We start from the raw sequence: 20,274 nt of genomic DNA, 5'->3' as shown, positions 1-20,274 counted from the left end.
CTTGCACCGGTGTGCTTTTGAACTGCTAGGTTGGCAGGAGCTGGGGCAGAGCAACGGGAGCTCACTCCATCATGGGGATTCGAACCGCTGACCTTCCTATTGGCGAGCCCAAGAGGCTCAGTGGTTTAGACCACAGATCAGGGAAAGTAATGTTGGCGAGAAATGATGACCAGCTCCTAGGGGCCAAGACACTTTCAGCCCCCCTCCAGTGGTTTTCTTTTTTGAGGGGGCTGCCCTCCCTCAATGTTTAGAAGGTGTTCGGCTCCACCCGTGGCTCCTCGTGATGCTACACATTGGGGCCCCTCAATCAGCTGAGAAGATGGCGCCTCTGGCAAAACTGCATGTACTAGGGTAAAATGTGGTTATGAATGCATGTGACACCAGCATTTCAGAAAGCATTATATTAGGGGAAGTCGCTTCACAAAATTGAATATACCAGGCAAAATCATCTACAGAATACAGTGGTACCTCGGGTTAAGAACTTAATTCGTTCTGGCGGTCTGTTCTTAACCTGAAACTGTTCTTAACCTGAAGCACCACTTTAGCTAATGGGGCCTCCTGCTGCCGCCGCCGCGCAATTTCTGTTCTCATCCTGAAGCAAAGCTCTTAAGCTGAGGTACTATTTCTGGTTACAGATAGGTAGCCGTGTTGGTCTGCCATAGTCAAAACAAAACAAAAAAAAAAATTCCTTCCAGTAGCACCTTAAAGACCAACTAAGTCAGTTCTTGGTATGAGCTTTCGTGTGCATAGGTATCTGAAGAAGTGTGCATGCACACGAAAGCTCATACCAAGAACTGACTTAGTTGGTCTTTAAGGTGCTACTGGATACTATTTCTGGGTTAGTGGAGTCTGTAACCTGAAGCGTATGTAACCCGAGGTACCACTGTATTAGGAGAAAATTGCACTTAAAAATGATGAGTCTTCAGGATGATTTTTAAAAATAAAAAATATCTCAAACTGATGTGGAAACCTGAAGATTGGGGAAACGAGAAACCAAAATGGACCTATTTTCCTGTCCTCGGATGCCTGCTGCTAAACTTTAAAATTGGGGGCTCTTATTCCCAGTTCCCTTCTATGATGTCCAGTCCGGCTAAACTTTTTCTGGGTGCTGTTCTCCCCAGTGGCGTAGCGTGGGTTGTCAGCATCCGGGGCACGGCAAGTAATTTGCGCCCCCTAACCCGTGGATTTGCGCCCCCTAACCCATGGATTTGCCCTAACCCCAGATGTTGCGCCCGGTGCGGCCGGCCCCCCCTGCACCCCCCACGCTACGCCACTGGTTCTCCCTCCCACAAACTATTACTGGCCATTGCATCTTATTGCCTGAGGACTGAGGCTTGCAGGAGTGTCCCACAAGGTCTGCAAGACAGGAGGGGTGGATACAGCCCTGAGTGACAACGACCTCAAAATTACAGCTCCTTCTAAAGGCAGGTGCTTTCTCAAGCCTCCCCACCTCTGATGAAATGCCGTGCAAGACCGGAGCTAGCTTGCTCCAGATTTTCCTCGCTGCCGATGAGCGATTTTATTTTTTTTAAAAAAAGAAGAGGCCAAACTAGCAACTACTGGTTTTGCCTGGGAAGTGCAGGCGTCCCCTCCCTGCTGTGAAATGTGCAAACATTTGCACTTTGCCTAAAAGGAGGAGAGGAATTAATTGTCAGAGCAAAGCATCCCTGTTGCAAAAGTGGATGGGATGGTCGCAGGCAATCTGCAAAATGCAACGTGGGTATTGCAGCAAACTTTTAGAAGGTTTTGGGTTTCTTTGTTTCTTTTTTGAAATTTATTATTATTGCCATTATTTGCTGTTGCTTTGCTGTGAAGTAATTTAACTGGCAGGCAAAAACTTTTGTGTGCGAAATGAAAAGTGCATCGCGTAAGATTTTCCCCAGGCCTCAGAACCAGGCAAACTAGATTTGAGATTATCCTAAGCAGGGAAGCCTTCCGAGAAAGGGTTGGGGCACCTCGGGGCTAATGGACCAATAAATGTGACAATTTCCTCCTGGGAATTCACGTCTCTGGGTCAAGGTGTAGGAATACAGTGGTACCTCGGGTTAAGTACTTAATTCGTTCCGGAGGTCCGTGCTTAACCTGAAACTGTTCTTGACCTCAAGCACCACTTTAGCTAATGGGACCTCCTGCTGCTGCCGCGCCGCCGGAGCACGATTTCTGTTCTCATCCTGAAGCAAAGTTCTTAACCTGAAGCACTCTTTCTGGGTTAGCGGAGAGTGTAACCTGAAGCGTATGTAACCCGAGGTACTACTGTAGTCTTCTCACCCCCAGCAAAATCTTGAGCCAGGGTCTCCACGCTTTGGGAATGGAGAGCATAGGAACCACAACACCCACACACCACAACCTTTTGAAGAAGATAGCTCCATCAGTAGAGTACGAGGTTCTTAATTTCAGGGTTGTGGGTTGGGCAAAATATTTCTGCATTGCAAGGGGGTCAGATTAGGTGAGCCTTGTGTTTCTTCCAATTGTGCAGTTTTATGAATTGATTATTTTCCTGGATGCAGCGGAATACAGTGGTACCTTGGTTCTCAAACTTAAGCCGTTCTGGAAGTCCGTTCCAAAACCAAGGTGCGCTTTCCCATAGAAAGTAACGCAAAACAAATTAATCCGTTCCAGACTTTTGAAAACAACCCCTAAAACAGCTAATTTTACTATCTAGCAAGACCATTGATCCATGAAATGAAAGCAATAATCAATGTACTGTACTATAAAATAAGACAGTATTGTAGATGATAATTTTTTAAAAAACAAAAATCTTACCTGCGCTGATGATAGTCATTGTTTGGCTTTTATCCATTTCTGCAGTCACACAATCAATCAATCAATCAATCAATCAGTAACTGAACTGGGTTCCACACAGACACTAAAACAAATGAACTGAAAAAGCCTCAAAAACAAAAACGCAAAATAAATAGCATAAACAAAAGCGCCAAACTTAATCTGTTCCGGAAGTCCTGAAATGTTCCAAAACCAAGGCGCAGCTTCTGATTGGTGCAGGCGCCCTGGAAACAAAAGCCGACAGCTGCATCGTACATTCGGCTTCCGAAAAACGTTTGAAAACTGGAACACTTACTTCCGGGTTTTTGGCATTTGAGAACCAAGGCGTTTGAGAACCAAGGTACCACTGTAGTTATTTGGCACCTCATTTTAGGGAAATGAAGGGACACTGGGCTCAGCTGAAGCTCTTTTGTGGGAGCATGCATTCAAACACACACACACACACACACACACACACACACACACACACACACATACACACACAAGGCCACAGAACTTAAGCACCTAAAAGCCTTGATGGATCACACCAACAGTCTACCTACTCCAGCATCCTTCCCACTGTGGCCAATCAGAGACTTCTAAGAAGCCCGTGGGCGGGGCAGAAGGATGATGGAGCCTCAATGGCGCCCCCTGGAGGCTTCACTCGGGGCAAAAAACCTGGCTAGTCCCCCCCCCCCAGCTACGGCTCTAGCTTCCCCCAAAGAATCACGGGAACTGTAGTTTGTTAAGGCTCCTGACAGATTCCTATGTTTTCCAAGATATGGACAGTTGCAAGATCATGAGGGTAGTCGGTTTGCAAATATATGTTTTCCTGTTTCTAACGTGGTTGGAAACTGTTGCCAGACATCTCCTCTCTGCACCGCTGAGGAAAGGAAACTGCTTGTCCTTTCATGGAGAGAACATGATAGGAGAGTTGTTTTAAAAGAATCATCCATTCGCTATACACTTTTAGGTGCCAGGCAAAAATGTTCCTTTTAAACGAGACCTTTGGTTGATTTGATTGTCATCCTATGGCCTTATAAAATGTGGTGCGGGGTTTTTTTGGGGTGTGTGTTGTTATTGGGTTTTTAAATGTTTGATTATGCATTTTGCGGTTTTATATTTTGATTTTATTCTATGAACTGCCCCGAGGCTTCCGTGTATAGGGCGTTATAATAATAATAATAATAATAATAATAATAATAATAATAATAATGGGGAACAAGTTTTTTTTTTCATTTTCTGTTGCATGAGATTTTTCAACTGTTCTTCTATGTTCTTTCAATGCTGATTTCAAATCTGAAATCAATTTTCGTGTACATGCCATAGTTATCTTTCAATTTCCAACTTTTGCCGATATGTCATATTTACACTGGGGATAAGTGGACACTGACACATTGATCTGCCCTAACCACATGATAATTATTGGCTTCTTCAAGTAGACAAAAATGCAACAAAATTTTTGTTCCCCAGTGTAGTAGTAGTAGTAGTAATAATAATAATAATAATAATAATAATAATAATAGGAGAAAAAGTCGAAAGTGGGGTTCAGTTATGAAGGGTGTAGAGAGTAGGGATATTTCTCTCTCTCTCTCTCTCTCTCTCTCTCTCTCTCTCTCACACACACACACACACACACACACACACACACCATTGTGGGTCAGCTGACGAAGCCTCTGGGCAGTGGGTTCAGGAACTGCCAGAAGGAACTCCTCCCTCAAACAGCCCGTAATTAACTTACGAAATCCACCGCCACAAGACATGGCGATGGCCGCAGGCTTAGATGGCTTGAAAGGGATTAGACCAATGCACAGAGGAGATTTCTGAAATCATGGCGGTTAACCATGACGGCTAAATGGAGCCTCCAGAGACAGGAGCAATATACCTCTGGATTCCAGCTGCTGGGAGAAAAACCCCCACAGTTTCCAGAGGAAACTCGGTTTCCAGAGGAAGGCTAGCACAGCATCTTAACTTTTAGGTGACTGTTGAAGACATTTTGTTGTTGTTGTTTAAGAAGACTTTCCACGGAGTGTGCCCAGTCAGCTTATAGAAGATTAGCTGTATAATTGCAGAAGTGGCTTCTTTCCCATTAGAGGGTTTCTTTGAAAATGGTTTTATCGTTTCTAGAGTTTGCGCCTTTTGTATTATTTTATCCGATGGCCCATCTCTCCAACAGCTCCTGGCTGTGAAGCGGTTTATAAATCTGCAAAACAAAGAACAAATAGTGCTCCTCTCGTGCAGCAAAAGCCATTCTTATGTTCTTAAAATAAAAAACGCAGCAACAAAGCCAAACCTTTCAGAAAAGAAAATTCAGCTCCATCGCCAAAGTTTGGATTCAGAAGCATTTCCAGTCTGAAAGGAAACTGGACTTTGTGGGTTTATATTTTATCAAGGAGCCATTGCAGGACCCCAATCAAATTTTAAAAAATTCAAAATTCAAAGTCCTTTGTGCTAGGCAGAGACATGCAGTAAAAGAATGAATAACTGTGCAATAAAACGTGGGCAGCAGATATTATCACTTGTTGTTATGCAATGCTATAGATTTCACCAGCCAGAGGGGGGTAAAACCCTCAATCTGTTTGAGTCAATAAATACTCTCTGGCTTCCTCACCCCTTTCTTTTCCAGGCTTGAGTTTGGGTTATGGAATGCGTTGGCCGGAGGGGAGTTCTGCGCTGGGATTTAACCTGTTGTGGTCTTGTATCCACAAAACCTTGACGTGGGTGTCTGAATTCCCATCCCGATGATCAGACACTCTCAGCTGCTGGGTTTTTGCTGCAAAGACCCACCGTGGGATTTTGTTCATTTGACTGGGTCGCATCCAGCACCGTCATTCTACTCGCGGGTCAGACTTGTGCAACAGAGCATCTCCTCCTTCTCCTCTCACTTGCAGCCCCCTGCCCTCAAAATCTGCCCCAGAGGGCTGGGGGTTTGCAAAGAGAGAAGAGGGTTAGGAAAGCCCCATTGCATGCCTGAACAAGGCCAGCCCAACCTTGAGGCGAGGTGACCGCCTCAGGCGGCAGGATCAACAGGAGGAGCAGGTCCTGCCTCCAAGGATTGCATTGCAAACCGCATACCCTCCGACATTTCTCTGATGAAAATAGGGACGTCTTATTCCATACCCCCCAACATTTCTCTGATGAAAATTGTTCTTTAGTCGTTCAGTCGTGTCCGCCTCTTCGTGACCCCCTGGACCAGAGCACGCCAGGCACTCCTGTCTTCCACTGCCTCCCACAGTTTGGTCAAACTCATGCTGGTAGCTTTGAGAACACTGTCCCACCATCTCGTCCTCTGTCGTCCCCTTCTCCTTGTGCCCTCCATCTTTCCCAACATCAGGGTCTTTTCCAGGGAGTCTTCTCTTCTCATGAGGTGGCCAATGTCTTGGAGCCTCAGCTTCAGGATCTGTCCTTCCAGTGAGCACTCAGGGCTGATTTCCTTCAGAATGGAGAGGTTGGATCTTCTCTCAGTCCATGGGACTCTCCAGAGTCTCCTCCAGCACCAGAATTCAAGAGCATCAAATCAATTCCCTGATGAAAATAGGGATGTCTTATTCCATACCCTCCAACGTTTCTCTGCTGAAGATAAGAGATGTCTTATTCCAGCCTGATAACTTCCCCCTCTTTCCTTTTCCTTCTGGCCCACGTAGGACCAGTCTGGATAGTTGGCCTTGGTGAAGATTTGACGTTTTCTCCCCCAAAACAGTTTTTGATCTGAGCTTCCACTTAAATGAGGAGTGCATTTTAAGTTGTATTATAATCCTGTTTTTAAGTTGTATTTTAATCAATTGTTTTCATAACTGATGTTAGCCACCCTGAGCCCGGTCTTGGCCGGGGAGGGCGGGGTTTAATAATAATAACAATAACAATAATAATAATAATAATTCCCTCCAACATTTCTCTGATGAAAATAGAGACATCTTATTCCATACCCTCCAACATTTCTCTGATGAAAATAGAGACATCTTATTCCATACCCTCCAACATTTCTCTGATGAAAATAAGAAACGTCTTATTCCATACCCTCCAACGTTTCTCTGCTTAAAATAAGAGACGTCTTATTCCATATCCTCCAACATTTCTCTGATGGAAATAGGGGCGTCCTATTCCATTAAACTAAATTAAACTACATTTTAATTGGACTTTGAATAAGTGTGCAATTAATTGTTAATGTTTTGAATTTTACTGTGTTATTTTCTTCCTTCGTGGGTTATGCAAATCTCTATTCTGAATAATGCTTTTAGAGGGTGGAGGGGTGCCGGGGATTAATTTATGGAACCAAATCTTTGGGGACCACTGGGGTTGACTGCATGGAGAAATTTTTAAACTCAGACCCAGTAACAAACACGTAAGCCGAGAACCTCCGAAAGACCTCATGACGACTGAGATGAACACTGGAGATGTGCTCCGTAAGTTGTTATTGTTATTTTTAAAAAGAACGACAACGAAGAGGAAAAACCTCTGGGTTGTTGTCAGTTGTTTTTAAGCCTCGTGAGTTTAAAGGCGAACTTCACGACTTTTGAACCCTTGCAGCCTAGTGTTTACAGTGGAACTTTTTTTAAAAACCTACTCATCTGGAGAAAAAGCAGGATTTTTAGGAAATTTCCACTGTTTGGAAGCCTTTGAATGAATGGAATGAGAAAAATCCAGAATAAAAAAAGGCACACGGCGCATTACTTCAGCTTCAGTGACCCTTAAGCAGCGGAGAATCACAATGTACTCTCATGAGGACTGGTGAATTGACCAAAGGGCTGATGAATGGCTCAACAGATAGCTTAGACAGACAGATGAAATAGATCATATTTCCTTTCTTCTTTCTGTTGTTGTCAGTGGTGGTGATCTGGGACCTGCGTCAAAATGTTTCCGTGTGTTCAATATTTTGGGCCGTTCGTCTCCACTTTAGGGTCTGGGTATAAAAAACAACAATGTAGAACTAAAAGGCAAGCTACAGTGCCCAGAATTCTTTGTGCTTTAAAGGTACCCTGAATATGTGTGCATAATAATAATAATAATAATAATAATAATAATAATAATAATTTATTATTATTTATACCCCGCCCATCTGGCTGGGCTTCCCCAACCACTCTGGGTGGCTTCCCAAAAAATATTAAAATACTGTAATACATTTTTAAAGTGTGCATCTGGTTTAGGAAGTGTCCCAGATGGGGGTCTCGGTTTCTCTGTGGAGAAAACTGTGTGCCCCTCCATGCAGAAAAATATGGGGGTAGTTGTTAAGAGTGCCGGACTAAGACCTGGGAGACCCGGGTTCAAATTCTCCCTCAGCCATGAGTGGCTTTCTGCCAGTGACTGCCTCTCAACCTAACCTACCTCCAGGGCCGGATTTAGGTTTGATGAGGCCCTAAGCTACTGAAATGGGACGCGGGTGGTGCTGTGGGTTAAACCACAGAGCCTAGGACTTGCCAAACAGAAGGTCCGCGGTTTGAATCCCCACGACAGGGTGAGCTCCCATTGCTCGGTCCCTGCTCCTGCCAACCTAGCAGTTCGAAAGCACAAAGTGCAAGTAGATAAATAGGTACCGCTCCGGCGGGAAGGTAAATGGCATTTCCGTGCGCTGCTCTGGTTCGCCAGAAGAGGCTTAGTCATGCTGGCCACATGACCCGGAAACTGTACGCCGGCTCCCTTGGCCAATAAAGAGAGATCAGCGCCGCAACCCCAGACTGGACTTAATGGTCAGGGGTCCCTTTACCTTTTAAGCTACTGAAGGTAATGGGGCCCTTTATATGTCCAGCTGTGCTTTGTCAACAACAAACTGTCGCTGTTCTTTGTGTTGAATATATGCTATATGGTCATTTATGGACCTAATAGGTATCTAAAGCCATTTGCACATAACAAAATATGTATTTTATCAAAGTAATATTGTTGAACTGAAATACAATTAAGAAGAAGTATATTGATAGTGAAATACAATTAAGAAGATGTATATTAATAGTGAAATAATTATTAAGCTCTAGCTTAAAATGATTTTTTAATAATGCAAACACATTGGCATTTGGCAGTAAGAAAAGTTCCTTTAGAAATGAGCAAACCAGTGATATTTTAGGGAGTAGGCTAGCAGGTCATGACTTACATCATAGGAGCCTACACAGCACCAAACACTGTATGTAGGTTTTATTTTATTTATTTTTTATCTTACATTTTGCAAATGCACACCCAGTTTTTCCCCCTTTGAATTTTTTGGGGGCCCCCAAGAGAGTGGGGCCCTCAGCTCAGTGGCGTAGCGTGGGGGGTGCAGGGGGGCCCGGCCGCACCGTGCGCAACATCTGGGGGGGTGCGCTCGCTCGCACTCGCAGCTCTCTGCCCCCTGCTAAAATCCACGGGTTAGTGGGCACTAATTACTTGCCTTGCTCTGGGTGCTGACAACCCACGCTACGCCACTGCCTCAGCTATAGCTTGTTTAGCTTATACAGTGGTACCTCAGGTTAAGTATTTAATTCGTTCCGGAGGTCCTTACTTAACCTGAAACTGTTCTTAACCTGAAGCGCCACTTTAGCTAATGGGGCCTCCTGTTGCTGCCACGCCGCCAGAGCCCGATTTCTGTTCTCATCCTGAAGCAAAGTTCTTAACCTGAAGCACTATTTCTGGGTTAGCAGAGTCTGTAACCTGAAGTGTATGTAACCCGAGGTACCACTACGCTGCCTACCTCACAGGTTTGTGGGGATTAAACGAGGAGGGGGAGATCCACGGATGCCACCAGGAGCAACTTGGAGGAAAAGGTGGGATAGAAATGAAAAGGAGAAGGAGAAGACTGGGAATTCCCTCTTTCCTTTGCTGCATCCCAACTTCCCTGTTGCGGTTGAGTTTTGCTGCTGTTTTTTAACCAGCGATTGTGGAGCCCCGGAGTGAATTCTCCTTTCGGGAGCCCTGGCCGACTGACCAACTGGGGGTGGTTATCAGTGGAAATGTGTGTAATTGCCCCTGTCAAACAGCTGAAAAGACTCTCCCCCTTTGGCTTCTCCCACTTCAAAATGAAATTCTTTCTTTGGCATGGGCTATGCCTGATATGTAGGCATCAAAGGAGAGGCATCAGGTCACTGCCGCCTCAGGTGAAGTATCTACCTTCTGAAGAGAGGGAGGAATGGGATGGAGTGGATGTTCCCCAGACAAAGAGCAAAAGGGCAGGGTGGGAAGAGAGGGAGAGGGAGAAGGAGAGGGAAGAGCGAGTCACTGGAGAATAGGGCAGGCCAGGAGGAGTTCAGGAATGCCCTCCTTGCTGGTAGAACCAGTGCCGGATTTAGGTAAAAGGGTAAAGGGACCCCTGACCATTAGGTCCAGTCGTGGCCGACTCTGGGGTTGCGGCGCTCATCTCGCTTTATTGGCCGAGGGAGAAGCGTATAGCTTCTGGGTCATGTGGCCAGCATGACTAAGCCGCTTCTGGCAAACCAGAGCAGTGCACGGAAACGCCGTTTACCTTCCCACCAGAGTGGTACCTATTTATCTACTTGCACTTTGACGTGCTTTCAAACTGCTAGGTTGGCAGGAGCAGGGACCGAGCAACAGGAGCTCACACCGTCGTGGGGATTCGAACCACTGACCTTCTGATCGGCAAGTCCTAGGCCCTGTGGTTTAACCCACTGCGCCACCCGCATCCCTTAGTGCCGGATTTACGTATAAGCTCTCTTGGGGGCCCCCAAAAAAATTAAAGGGAAAAAAACACTGGATGTACATTTCCAAAATACAGTGGTACCTCTGGTGGCGAACGGGATCCATTCCGGAGCCCCATCCGCAACATGAGCAGAACGTGTGCACGGGTCGCAATTCACCGCTTCTGCGCATGCGCATGATGTCATTTTGCACGTCTGCGCATGCGCAAGTGGCGAAACCTGGAAGTAACCCTTTCTGGTACTTCTGGGTTGCTGCGGGACACAACCTGAAAACGCGCAACCTGAAGCAAACGTAACAAGAGGTATGACTGTATAAGATAAAAAACAAATAAAATAAAACCTACATACAGCAACTGTGTTTAGTGTTGTGTAGGCTCCTATGATGTAAGTCATGGGCCCCGCCTGCTAGCCTGCTCCCTAAAATATCACTGGTTTGCTCATTTCTATATATAGGGTGCCTACATTCTGCATGGACTGGTCGCATAGCAACATTGGCAAATATACCTATGAGGTCCATAAATGACCATAGAGCATATATTCAACACAAAAAACAGTGACAATCTGTTGTTGGCAAAGGGCAGCTGGACATATAAAGGGGCCATGACCTTCAGGAGCTCAGGGCCTCATCAAACCTAAATCCGGCCTTGGGTGGAACTCACAGTCCTTGGGCCAAGGAATCCAGGGAGTGGGGAGGGGTGGTTTTGCCCCACATTTTAGCACCGTGCTTCACATAGTGGGCAGTGGGATTACTTAGGGGGTTCTAAGAATCAAGGGTGGCGAGGCTGCTACATGCGCAAACGACTATCAGACTCTGAAAAGCTTGCATCACTGACTCAAGTTCCTGTATTTTGTTGAATTAATTAAACTAAATAGTTTTAATTGGGTTTATGAAACGATGCCCAATTAATTATTTTCTGTTTTGAAGTTTATAGTGTTTATTATCTTCCGTTTCGTCTTGTCTGCAGCCGTGCCTGGCAAAAATCCGATCTTACCTGCTGAATTGAAGCTTGGTTAAAGCAAAGCATCTCTTTGGGTTTTCCGCATATCTGATAAGATCCAATTCAGCAGGTAAGATCGGATTTTCACAAGGCGCAGCCGTGGAATGACGAGAAAAGCTCTTGGGCCCGTGGGAATTCATCGGTACCCAGTATGATCAAAGTATAGGTCAAGCGAAATTGTGCGTGAGCCCTAAAAATGACACCTGCTGGGAGACAGGAAACCATTCTCTCGATTCGGTCCCAAATGAACAGAACTGAACTTCTTGATCAGCTGTAATTTGGCATGCCTGATATATTTTAGAGCTCACATTCCTACCCAGCACTGGACTCCAGCAGAGTCATATGAAGCAGGGACATTCTTTTGTTTTCGCTGTGTGTGCGTGTGCTCTTAAGCACTATTTTCTTAACTGGGCAAATGCAATTCTCAGGACGTCATGGTCAATCCTCCAGACCAAATATCTGGCTGCATAAATAAACAATGTACACTATCCCTTGAAAGATGCTGAAGGAACCACAGAGAGCAGCTTGTGCGACTCCAAGCTCCAGAGAGAGGGAGGTCAGCAACACGTCAGAGCTAGCTCGGGTGGTATATCAGAGGCCAACTTACACAAAATCTGCCGCTCAGCATTCTGGCAGTCTACTCAGATGATCTTGCATGATTGCACTGATCTCGAGATGCAATTTTCCGGTTCGCAAAGAAAGGAGCGTGCTTATGGGACCCAGAATATGAGGCTTCTGCAAATAGACCAGGTGCCATAAGACAGCCTTCTCTCCACGGCAACCTCCATATTTTGTTGGACTAGAACGCCGATAATTCCTGGCTGTTGGCTAGGCTGGCTGAGACGGGTGGGAGATACAGTCTAGAAACTTTGGAATGTACCAGGTTGAGAGAAAAGCTTCTCTCATAATACTAGAACTCATGGACATACAATGAAGCTGAAAGTTAGAAGTTCCAGGGCAGATTTTTAAAAAGACCCTCTTCACACAGCACACTGTTGAACTATGGAACTCCCTGCCACTGGAGACAAGGCTGGCCACCAACCTGGATGGCTGTAAAAGAGGATTTGGCAAAGAGGAGAGAGCCTGCAATGGCTACTAGCCATTGTGGCTACTAGCCATCGTGGCTGTTGCTCTGTCTCCAGTGCCACAACACCAGTTGCAGAAATCGCAGGAAGGGTCTCGTGTTCAGATTCTGCTTGCTGTTTTCCTACATGCATCCGGCTGGCCACTGTAAGAACAGGATGCTAGACTAGATGGGCCACAGGCCTTCTTTCTAAACCGAATAAAAATAAATAAATTTCCTTACAGGGCAGCTGGGCAGCACAGGAACGTAGGAAACTGCTTTCTACTGACTCAGACCATTTGTCTATTGAGCCCATATTATCTACACTGACTGGCAGTACCTCTCCAAGGTTTTCAGGCAGGGGACATTCCCAGCCCTACTTGGGATTCCATGTGGGACCTACACAAAACAGCTGACTTACCACTGCTATTGCATTTGCCATTAAAGGATAAGATTCCAGTCCCTGTGGTTCTGAAGAAAAGACTAATCTATATAGGAACATGTCACGCTCAGAGACATCACCTTGCCAACAAAGGTCTGTATAGTTCAAGCTATGGTTTTCCCAGTAGTGATGTATGGAAGTGAAAGCTGGACCGTAAAGAAGGCTGATCACCAAAAAATGATGCTTTTGAATTCTGGTGCTGGAGGAGACTCTTGAGAGTCCCATGGACTGCAAGAAGATCCAACCTCTCCATTCTGAAGGAAATCAGCCCTGAGTGCTCACTGGAAGGACAGATCCTGAAGCCGAGGCTCCAAGACTTTGGCCACCTCATGAGAAGAGAAGACTCCCTGGAAAAGACCCTGATGTTGGGAAAGATGGAGGGCACAAGGAGAAGGGGACGACGGAGGATGAGATGGTGGGACAGTGTTCTCAAAGCTACCAGCATGAGTTTGACCAAACTGCGGGAGGCAGTGGAAGACAGGAGTGCCTGGCGTGCTCTGGTCCAGGGGGTCACGAAGAGTCGGACACGACTAAACGACTAAACAACAACAACAAAAAAGATATCGAGCATCAGAACAACCTGGCCACTATAAGGAAATTCTACCCTTGGTATCTGAAGAAGTGTGCATGCACACGAAAGCTCATACCAAGAACTAACTTAGTTGGTCTTTAAGGTGCTACTGGAAGGAATTTTTTTATTTTGTTTTGACTATGGCAGACCAACACGGCTACCTATCTGTACCCTTGGTATGTTCATTTTCCACCTCTCCATTTTGATTCTCTGGCCCCATATCTGCACAAACTTATTATCCGAAAATACAGACGTGCTTTTACACTTGCAAGACTGGATGTTTTACCATCTGCAGTACTTGAGGGTCGATTCCAAAAGATCCCGCCTGAGAAACGTCTTTGCCCCTGTGGAGATGGTAGCACCGAAACAGCGGCACACGTCCTCCTGTCCTGTACTCTCTACAAAGACCCGAGGAACGAGATCCTCACCCAACTCGTACTAACCATCCCAGGGCGCTCAACCACTGCCACAATGTCCTTTCTTCTACCAGATCAAAATGAGCAGATAACAGCAAAGGTTGCTAGGTTCATAGCAGGGGCCATCAGAATAAGGGCCACTAACTGACGGCTGATTCAGGACTTTAAATTGTGCTTTTATAGCAAATTTCCTTTTCTGCGTATACTGTAATCTTTTACTGTTGCTATGGCCATTGGCTAAGGCGAATAAAGTTTTATCTCACAAAGAAAAGGCACTGGACATGACATAGAGGGAAAAAAATTATAGTATGTTCTGAAGCTTTTAAGTTGACCAAACTCTTTGAAAGTGGGGGATCCCATATTCTGCAACTAAACTCTTGTTGTTTTCCTCTGTTTTGGTTTCTTCCGACTGCCCTCTGCCTTGAGTGCACTCTCACTGCCGTGACGGAGTACCTAAGGGGAATAAATGCAGTGAATAAGAATGAGAAGAAAACACAGTGGAATATTTCAGGTCAGGTTCCAGGGTGCACGCTTCATTCACGCAAAACATTGGCTGGCTTTGTGGATCTCTCTGTTGTCCTTACATGCCTGGGGAGGGTGTGCTCTCACCTAGAATACAATCAGCTTCCCCCTGTGGTTAGCCTTTGCCTCAGTAAATTGACCAGGTCAGCTGTCAACCCCCGTACAGTTTTACCAATCTTCTTATTGAGGAATTTGCGATAAGCGTCTGAGAAACTCTCCCCACCAGCCCAGAGCGTAGCTTGAGAACTTCTGCTCTTTCTATCCCATCCTGGTTTTAAGAGCACATGTGGCAATCCCATGTTATCCTCGCCATCTCCCTGCTGAGAGAGAAAGTGGCGTGACCCAATGTGCTCCATTCCTGAGCAAGGATTTGAACCGGGAGCAAGAATAACGATGGTGATAAAAGACACAGAGCGCCGGCCCAGGAGAAGGCAACATTTGCACAAAATATGCAGATGCTAATTTATATGGAAAACATGCAAACTGAGAGCAGGCCTTCAGAGGGGAAAAGCAAATGCTGGCTTTTGTTGTCAGGGCTTAGCCTTGCTATCAGGGCTTCATTTGCCTCTGGGCAAATCAAGACAGCAGGTGGCCGGAGCCTCCCCAGTACTGTACAGCTGAAGGGAAGGGCTATAGCTCAGTGGAAAAGCCTCTGTTTTGCATGCCTGGATAGCTCAGTTGGTTAGAGCCTGGTGCTGATAACGCCAAGGTTGCAGGTTCTATCCCCCTATAGGACAGCTGCGTATTCCTGCATTTCAGGGGGTTGGGATAGATGACCCCTGAGGTCCCTCCCAACTCTACAATTCTGTGCCGAAGTTTCCAGCTTCCTTCCCCAGCAGCATCTCCAGTTGGGGTTGAGAATGACTGCTTGAAATTCTGGAGAGCTGCTGCCAGTCAGTGTACACATAGCTGAGCTTGTTGTTGTTTAGTCGTGTCCGCCTCTTCGTGACCCCCTGGACCAGAGCACGCCAGGCACTCCTGTCTTCCACTGCCTCCCGCAGTTTGGTCAGACTCATGTTGGTAGCTGTCTTTCAAAGATAAGATAGCTGCTTATTTCCTTCACATCTGAAGGGAGGGCGTTCCGCAGGGCGGGTGCCACTACCTGGTTCCCTGTAACCTCACTTCTCGCAATGAGGGAACCACCAGAAGGCCCTCAGTGCTGGACCTCAGTGTCTGGGCTGAACGATGGGGGTGGAGACGCTCCTTCAGGTATCCTGGACCGAGGCCGTTTAGGGCTTTAAAGGTCAGCACCAACACTTTGAATTGTGCTCAGAAAAGTACTGGGAGCCAATGTAGGTCTTTCAAGACCGGTGTTATGTGGTCCCGGCGGCCACTCCCAGTCACCAGTCTAGCTGCCGCATTCTGGATTAGTTGTAGTTTCCGGGTCACCTTCAAAGGTAGCCCCACGTAGAGCGCATTGCAGTAGTCCAAGCGGGAGATAACTAGAGCATGCACCACTCTGGCGAGACAGTCTGCAGGCAGGGAGGGTCTCATCCTGCATCCCAGATGGAGCTGGTAAACAGCTGCCCTGGACACAGAATGGACCTGCGCCTCCATGGACAGCTGTGAGTCCAAAATGACTCCCAGGCTGCACACCTGGTCCTTCAGGGGCACAGTGACCCCATTCAGGACCAGGGAGTCCTCCACACCTGCCCACCCCCTGTCCCCCCAAAACAGTACTTCTGTCTTGTCAGGATTCAATCCCAGTCTGTTGGCCGCCATCCTAGAGGTGGAGCTGTAAAGTAATTAAAAATTATTGGGAAATGATCTATAATGAATTGAAGAAGATGTTCAAGATAACTTTTGTTTAAAAGCCAGAAGCTTTCCTATTCGGTATTATAGGACAGGAATTGCCAAAAGAACGGAAGAAGTTATTCATGTATGCCGCAACAGTGGCTAGGAATTTACTAGCCCCAAAATGGAGGGACGATAAGATACCAACAAAGGAAAAATGGCAAGTTAAACTTACAGAATAGGCAGAAATGGCGCAACTTACAGGAAGACTTAGAGACAATGACAATAGAGACTTTTTAAAAGTTTGGGAACCGTTCATGTTATATCTACAGAAACATTGTAAAGAACTGGACTCACTAGCAGAGTCTGAGTAAACACTGACAACTAAGAAAAGAAGTGTAATTGGAAAGAAAATTTGGTATAAAATCATAAGAATTAAGAGTATTTAGCAAAAAGATTATTAAAAAAAGATAAAAATACAGCAAAAGTAGCATATATTTAAAGAACCAGAAGGGGAAGTTGAGGGAAGTCACAGGATGGGGGGGCGCGCGTTCTATTTTATTTTATTATCTTTTTTCCTTTTATATGATAAATGTGTTGAATATTAAATTGTATAATCCCCCCCAAAAATATTTTAAAAAACAAAATAGAGTCCAACCTAGAGAAGTTTTGGCAGGGCCCCAGCTTTGACTCCTTGATACTTAGGGACCTGTTCGTCCAAGAGGACTTGCTCCACTGAGATGTTTTGCTGCAAAGATCCCAACTGCAGTGAACGGGGCATCTCAAAGGAGCTGATGGTGTGCCAAGTTGGCGGCTCCAATCCATGTCCAATTTATAAGGCCATCAGAAATTTCCTGTTGGGTCAGACCAAAGGCCCATCCAACACTGCAGCCTGTTCTCACAATGGCCATTCATCGGTCGTGGATGCTATAGTTGAGATTCCAGGACTGCGGGGGGCTGGACTAGATGACCCTCAGGGTCCCTTCCTACACACCAACTCTATGATTCTATGAGGGCCACAAACAGGATTTGTGTGCAACAGCAAATCTCCCCACCTCTGGTTCCAGATTGAGGTTTGATGAGGCCCTCTGGAAGACACAAGATCTACCCACCCGGGAAGAATGGCAGATGAAGGTGATGGAGTACATGGAACTGGCGGAAATGACTGGCAGAATCCGAGACCAGGGAGAAGAGTCGGTGGAAGAAGATTGGAAGAAATTTAAAGCTTATTTACAGAAACATTGTAAAATTAAGGAATGTTAGAAGGAGGCTGGAATGAAGTTATGTAGCTTTAGCAGAAATATTATAAAGGACTAAGTAAAAATAGACTGTTAATGGATGAAAGGAGGGAAGGTAAAGTTACATTATATTAAGATAAATTATAGGATAAAAATTGGGAAAGATGGAAAGGATTTGCTGAAATAGCTAACCGAACTAGAATACAAAAAAGGGAGGTGTGAGGAGGTCAAGGAAACAAGCAAATGAAAGATAAGTTATGGGAAGGTTCGTTGTGTTTTTTAATTGTTTCTATTTTTCTGTTCTCTGTTTTTTATAATTATTATTTTTTCTTTTTTCTATTCTCTTTTTTCCTTATTGTGATGTGTTGTCTAGTTTTTGTTTAACTTGGTGTTTTCTCTTTTTCTTTTTGTAACCTTTAAAACTTTAATAAATATTATTTTTTTAAAAAAAAAGGTTTGATGAGGCCCTAAGACAGTGGTCAGCAAACTTTTTCAGCAGGGGACCAATCCACCATCCCTCAGACCATGTGGTGGGCTGAACTATATTGGGGGGGGGAATGAACGAATTCCTATGTCCCACAAATAACCCAGAGATGCATTTTAAATAACAGGACACATTCTACTCATGTAAAAATACGCTGATCCCGGACCGTCCATGGACCGGATTTAGAAGGCAATTGAGCTGGATGTGGCCCTCAGGCCTTAGTTTGCCTACCCATGCCCTAAGCTACTGAAAGTAATGGGGTCCTTTATATGTCCAGCTGTCCTTTGTCAACAACAAATTGTCAATGTTTTTTGTGCTGAATATATGCTATATGGTCATTTATGGACCTAATAGGTATCGAGAGCCATTTGCACATGTTGCCATGCGACCAGTCCATGCAGAATGTAGGCACCCTATATATAGAAAGGAGCAAACCAGTGATATTTGAGGGAGCAGGCTAGCAGGCGGGGCCCATGACTTCCATCATAGGTGCCTACACAACACAAAACACTGTATGTAGGGTTTATTTTATTTGTTCTTTATCTTATATTTTGGAAATGTGCATCCAGGTTTTTTTTCCTTTAATTTTTTTGGGGACCCCCAAGAGCGTGGGGCCCTAAGCTATAGCTTGTTTAGCTTATACAGTGGTACCTCGCAAGACGAAATTAATTCGTTCTGCGATTTTTTTCGTCTTGCGATTTTTTTCGTCTTGCGAAGCACGGATTTGGGAAAAGCTTCAAAAACCACCAGAGTCTTCAAAAACCTCAAAAAAGGCTACCACACTGCGTGCTATGAGTTGCTCCTCCAAGTCAAGTCGCAACTGCACCCCCTGAATGCACGGTTTCAAGAAAAAGGAAACAAACTTGCAAGACAAAGGAAACAAACTTGCAAGACAAAGGAAACAAACTTGCAAGACAAAGGAAACAAACTTGCAAGACAAAGGAAACAAACTTGCAAGACGTTTCCGTCTTGCGAAGCAAGCCCATAGGGAAATTCGTCTTGCGAAGCAACTCAAAAAACGAAAAACTCTTTCGTCTTGCGAGTTTTTCGTCTTACGAGGCATTCGTCTTGCGAGGTACCGCTGTACATAAATCCAGCACTGACTGGGATCCAGAGACACACTGCTACCAAGAGTGGGAGGGAAACACAGCCATTGTGACTAGTAGCCATCGACAGCATTAGGAAAGAGGGAGGGGAAACTGTTATCTGTCCACTTGCTCTGTATACACCTCACTTATTTACTTGCCTTTTCTCTAAACTAAAAAGACTCAAATGTTGCAACCTTTCGCTCCATCTCCTCAATCATCTCCTTTTCGAGGCGCAACGAAGAAAACTGTTCTACTCTTAAGTGAACTCCCACCATAGATGTGCACACAGCCATGGGTTAAAAACCAAGGCATGGATTTTGGGGGAGAAAACAAGAAACTTTTCGATGTTTGGAAATCACACAGGGAGAGGAGTTAGGAGGACAGGTGGGAATGCTTGCTCCTTGTAGAAGGACTTATTCCCAGCTTTGTGAAATGTGAAGGTTTGGGTAGGAGAGAAGGAGCCACCTTTGTTCTGGCAGGGAGTTTTTGCAAGAGAAATGTAAAGGGTGTGTGTGTGTGTGTGTGTGTGTGTGTGTGTGTGTGTGTTTTGCTTTCGCCTCTGGCTCTGATCTGTCTCTCCACCTGCACTCTCCAGGGAGATGAGGCTTTTGGCAACCTTTCCACTTCTAATTTTATTGGTTTCAACTAAGCTGCCCTTTTGGAGGCCTGGAGAGCTCCAATGATGAAAAACAACAAACTCAGGAGACAATTTTCCTCCCCCTCCCCCTCCTCCCCCCACCAAAACAACAACAACACCCATTCATGCATAGTGTTTCTGTGCAAAATATAGTCAACGATTCCTTGCTTCTCTTTTCTACGTACATGAAAGACAGGAAGAAAATGGATGGGTGAACTTCCTGCAGCGTCAACAGAAAATGCTTGGAGGCTCGTTGGATCTGCCTTATGAACTTCAGAATTGTCAAGCTGGGACAGTTTAAAGATCCTCTTCCCATGCAATTCTATAGATTTTTGCTCAGAAGTAAGTCTAAACCACAGAGCCTAGGGCTTGCCGATCAGAAGGTTGGTGGTTCGAATCCCTGCGATGGGGTGAGCTCCCATTGCTCGGTCCCTGCTTCTGCCCACCTAGCAGTTCGAAAGCATGTCAAAGTGCAAGTAGATAAATAGGTACCACTCTGGCGGGAAGGTAAATGGCATTTCCGTGTGCTGCTCTGGTTCGCCAGAAGTGGCTTAGTCATGCCGGCCACATGACCCGGAAGCTGTATGCTGGCTCCCTCGGCCAGTAAAGCAAGATGAGCGCCGCAACCCCAGACTGGACCTAATGTTCAGGGGTCCCTTTATCTTTAAGTCCCTTTAAGGGCAGTTGGAGGTGGAAGGTACCTGC

The sequence above is a fragment of the Podarcis erhardii genome (assembly GCF_964252035.2).
Source record: "Podarcis erhardii genome assembly, chromosome: 1".
NCBI lineage: Eukaryota > Metazoa > Chordata > Lepidosauria > Squamata > Lacertidae > Podarcis > Podarcis erhardii.
This window is presented reverse-complemented; position numbering follows the sequence as displayed.